The following is a 5,000-nucleotide window of genomic DNA, read 5'->3' as shown; positions in this document are numbered from 1 at the left end:
GGATTGTACTAATGTCAAAAAAGCTCTGAGAATTAGTGGCTTTCTGCCACCTGACAACAGACCCTTTTGTTCCCTCCCCAGTTCTGAAGGCAAAACAAAACTAAACTAAAACCAGCAATCCGATTAAAACAATCTCCTTGTGTGCTGATTACCATACATTAACATGAGAAAGAGCCAGGGTGATAAAACAGCGGTAGGTGAGACTCTGGCCCCTCACAAACCAGGAGCACAATGCTGCGTACCACAAAGTCAGAGAAAGACTCTTCTCTGCCTGGTCTGCCTGCCCATATGTATCCAGCCTGTCTGGCTGGCGCTGATCACCCTAAATGTATCATCTCTCCTACGGTAGCTTACAAACCAGATATTGTAAAGCCCACCACCTGCTGAATGAGGGCTGGGATCAGTTTGGGATGACAGGGTCAAATCTCCACACACCGCCGTCGATGACAGCCCCCCAGATACTAACCAGAAGACCAGGGGTATAAAGTAAAACACTCACCCTGAGATAGAGAAAGACAGAAGGGACCTCCAGGCACCAACACAACCTGTCCCGCACTCTAAAACTAAAGATTTATGGTCTGCTGGTCTGTTTTTTCCAACACACCCAATAATAGGAAGCAGTAGCCAACCATAGAATTAGGAATTAGAATACTAGATTGTACATGAACCTTCTTATGATGGTAAGAACACTGTGCGATGTTTACCAGTGAGACTGGGCAGAATGGTGAACTTACTAAATGACTGAGAGGTTTGACAGCCGATAGGTTGCTTCTTGTGTAAATATTTTCCTGTCTGGATTTGAATGATTTGGTCAACCAGCGATAGTGTGAAACAATACAACTTGAAGATAATCTAGCCAGTCAACCTTTGTGGAAATGATTCTCACTGCCAATATGCCACCATTACAATAGATGCGGGCAGAGGGGTCTATGGAAAGCAGATTGTTCCGTTGACCAGATTGGCGCACATTCAAAAAATTTGACCTAACAAAGTGGATATTTTGTCAAGTCCGTCATGCTTTATGTATTGTGACAGGCCCAACATGTGGTTACTTCAGTCCGATTTCAATATATTTGTCCCTTTTCACTGTATAACATGTAGAAGTTGTTCGTTTTCAGGTTTAGAAGAAGTGACTGCTAAATGCTCACTCCTGTTGTATAAGCTGTTAGCATAGCTAGCATACAGACATCTGTTGTGGTAGTCAAATTAGTTTAAACTGTAATGCAGTTGATTGGTGAAGATGACATGAATATGTGTTTGGGTTGACATTCAATATTGTCAGCTTTTTACCTCAATATATATATACATTTTAAATGTAACCTTAATTTAACTAGGCAAGTCAGTTAAGAACAAATTCTTATTTACAATGATGGCCTACCGGGGAACAGTGAGTTCTGCCTTGTTCAGGGGCAGGAGGACAGATTTTTACCTCGTCAGCTCGGGGGATTCGATTCAGCAACTTGTTAGTTACTGGCCCAAAGCTCTAACCACTAGACTACCTGCCACCCCAGGTACACATATAAACAATAGCTTTAATTGTAGGCTAATTCTTCTGGCGGTCAATGAGGAGAAATGGGATCTTTCCCTCATATCCCTGTTTCAATTCCATTGTTTTGTTTGAGTTCCATTGTAGTCTATAGCACATGAAGCCAGTCCATTTTTTTAATATATTTTTTTACCTTTATTTAACTAGGCAAGTTAGTTAAGAACAAATTCTTATTTTCAATGACAGCCTAGGAACAGTGGGTTAACTGCCTGTTCAGGGGCAGAACGACCGATTTGTACCTTGTCAGCTCGGGGATTCGAACTTGCAACTTTTCGGTTACGAGTCCAATGCTCTAACCACTAGGCTACGCTGCCCGCCCCATCCCCAGCCAATGGCTGAAATAAGTTGACTCAGACAAGTTGTAAAAGCAACAATACTGATATTGTATCATGTAATAGCACTCACAGCGTTCCAAGGAAAAAAAAATATGGAAAAAAATATGGAGACATTTATTTGTCTGTTTTAGATGCTATTTACACAGAACATTTGTATAAAAACCATATCAAGTGTATTTATAATTATATGACAATATTTTCTGTTGAAATTACATTAAACAATTTCTAATATATCACATGCCTTACTTTTATGTTCCTGCATAAGTCAAATCATGATTATGCCTCTCTGCCGGTGATTCCAATTAGACTGGTTTGGACTTCTCCCTGAACTTTGAGGGTTGATGACATTTCCCCTCTAGTAGTTTAATAGGATCTCTATGTACCCAATTGTATTCAGACATTACTTAGTAGTTGTTAGTCTGCCCATTGTTCTCTAAGTGACTACAACATAGCAAACCTGTCCAGACCCAGTACAGAGTGTGTGGAATAACTAGAGAAATCAGAAAAACAAAGATGCAAAAAAAAAGAGAAAAATGTGACAGAGACAGGGGGACGTCAGGATGGGGATGGATGCCACCATTTGGTATTTCTACAAAGCTCCAGAGAGGGGCTAGCCTCAAGCCACCCGCCACCCGCGTTTCACACCAATGAAGTGGGAGAGAGAGAGAGAGAAGAGAAGAGACAGAGACAGAGACAGGAGACAGAGACAGAGACAGAGACAGAGACAGAGACAGAGACAGAGACAGAGACAGAGACAGAGAGACAGAGACAGAGACAGAGACAGAGACAGAGACAGAGACAGAGACAGAGACAGAGACAGAGACAGAGAGAGAGACAGACAGAGACAGAGAGAGAGAGACAGAGAGAGAGAGAGAGAGAGAGACAGAGAGAGACACAGAGAGAGAGAGAGACAGAGACAGAGAGAGAGAGACAGAGAGAGAGAGAGAGACAGACAGAGACAGAGAGAGAGAGACAGAGAGAGAGAGAGAGAGACAGAGACAGAGAGAGAGAGACAGAGAGAGAGAGAGAGACAGACAGAGACAGAGAGAGAGAGACAGAGAGAGAGAGGAGAGAGAGAGAGAGAGAGAGAGAGACAGAGAGAGAGAGAGAGAGACAGAGAGAGAGAGAGAGAGAGAGAGAGAGAGAGACAGAGAGAGAGAGAGAGAGACAGAGAGAGAGAGACAGAGAGAGAAGAGAGAGAAGGAGAGAACGAGAGAGAGCAAGATCGGAGAGAGAGAGAGAGAGAGAGAGACAGAGAGAGAGAGAGAGAGAGAGAGAGAGAGAGCATGCTATAGCTCTTCCACAACAAACAACCTTATGAAGGCCTTCTCCCCCCCTTCCCTCTCCTTTCTTTCGCTCTCTCCCCCCATGATGCCTAGCTCTCACTCTCCAGCGGCAACAGGAATCAAACAATTAGCAGGAGGGAAATAAAGGTTCCTGCTTCACCCTCTGGCTCTTGTAAACATGGAAACATTGTTTGGAGAATGCTGACCTGCCTGCCGCGTCATCATGGCCAAACACTGTGTTCCTGCTGGAGCTGGCACCCCTGACGACAGCCATGTTCAAACTAACAAAAACAACATGCAAAAGCTTCCTCATTAAAAAGAAAACAGAACAAATGAGAAGGGGGGATATGCAGTCAATTAAATCAATTAGTTAATTTCCTTGTATTTGACTCATGAAGTATAAGACAACTTCTGCGGACATGAGAAACATGAATATTGAGGAAATAGAAGGAAATAGAATATAGAGGAAATTAGAATTTCAATGTATTGATGCCATCTGAAAGGTAACATTAAATATTACATGTTGTGCACGTGTTCAAATGTTGTGCACGTGTTCAATGTTGTGCACGTGTTCAAATGTTGTGCACGTGTCAATTAAATGTTGTGCACGTGTCAATTAAATATTGTGCAGCATGTTCATTAAAATGTTGTGCACATGTCATTCAATGCATTGGTTGTTATATTTAATTCTTGACCTCTTTTCAAAGTCAAACTACACAATAAGACATAATGCTATGCAGGCACCAATGTTGAAAATATCGTCACAACAGTACCGTTAGTCAGGCATTTCCTCGTGCAGTGTAGAGGACTGTGGTGTGTGAATGTTCACTTCTCCACAAACGGAGAAACATAATCTAAGACAGACCGTGTTTCAAGTAGTGCTTCTATATGCCTGAAGAATAACTCACATGACTCTTTGGGTGAACATGATCAACTCTGATAACTAGCATGGTTACTTCTTTGGGTGAACATGAATCAACTCTGATAACTAGCATGGTACTCTTGGGATGAAAGCAGAATCAACTCTGATAACTAGCATTGGTACTCTTTGGGTGAAACATGAATCAACTCTGAAGTAGAGAGTTGGTCTCCTGATGTCCTGCCATAGCTCTACAAGCTTCTCTAAGTGGAAGTGTTAAGTATGGGACTCCTTCACAGCAAGGAGTTGGTGTGTACATGACGTGGTGTGTACATGACAAAGCAGGCCTGGGTCTAGGACAGGACCCGCGGGACCAAGACATCCCAGTTATACCATGTAGGAGAGAGAGAAAGGGAGAACAGGGCAGAGAGATAGAGAATGAGAGAGCAGGACAGAGAGGGAGATAATGAGAGAACAGGACAGGGAGATAGAGAATGAGAGAACAGGGCAGAGAGGGAGAGAATGAGAGAACAGGACAGAGAGGGAGAGAACAGGACAGAGAGGGAGATAATGAGAGAACAGGACAGAGAGGGAGATAATGAGAGAACAGGACAGAGAGGGAGATAATGAGAGAACAGGACAAGGAGGGAGAGAATGAGAGAACAGGGCAGAGAGGGAGCGAGGGAGAGAATGAGGGAACAGGGCAGAGAGATAGAGAAATGAGAGAACAGGACAAGGAGGAGATAGAGAATGAGAGAACAGGACAAGGAGGGAGATAGAGAATGAAGAGAACAGGACAGGGAGGGAGAGAATGAGAGAACAGGGCAGAGAGGGAGCGAGGGAGAGAATGAGGGAACAGGGCAGAGAGATAGAGAATCGAGAGAACAGGGCAGAGTGAAAGAGAATGAGAGAACAGGACAGAGAAGGAGATATTTTATTCTCAACTAGTAAATGTATGTTAATAAGATTTTTTT

Source organism: Oncorhynchus kisutch, linkage group LG11 (genome assembly GCF_002021735.2).
Source record: "Oncorhynchus kisutch isolate 150728-3 linkage group LG11, Okis_V2, whole genome shotgun sequence".
In the NCBI taxonomy this organism is placed as follows: Eukaryota; Metazoa; Chordata; class Actinopteri; order Salmoniformes; family Salmonidae; genus Oncorhynchus; species Oncorhynchus kisutch.
Note: the sequence above shows the minus strand (reverse complement) of the source record.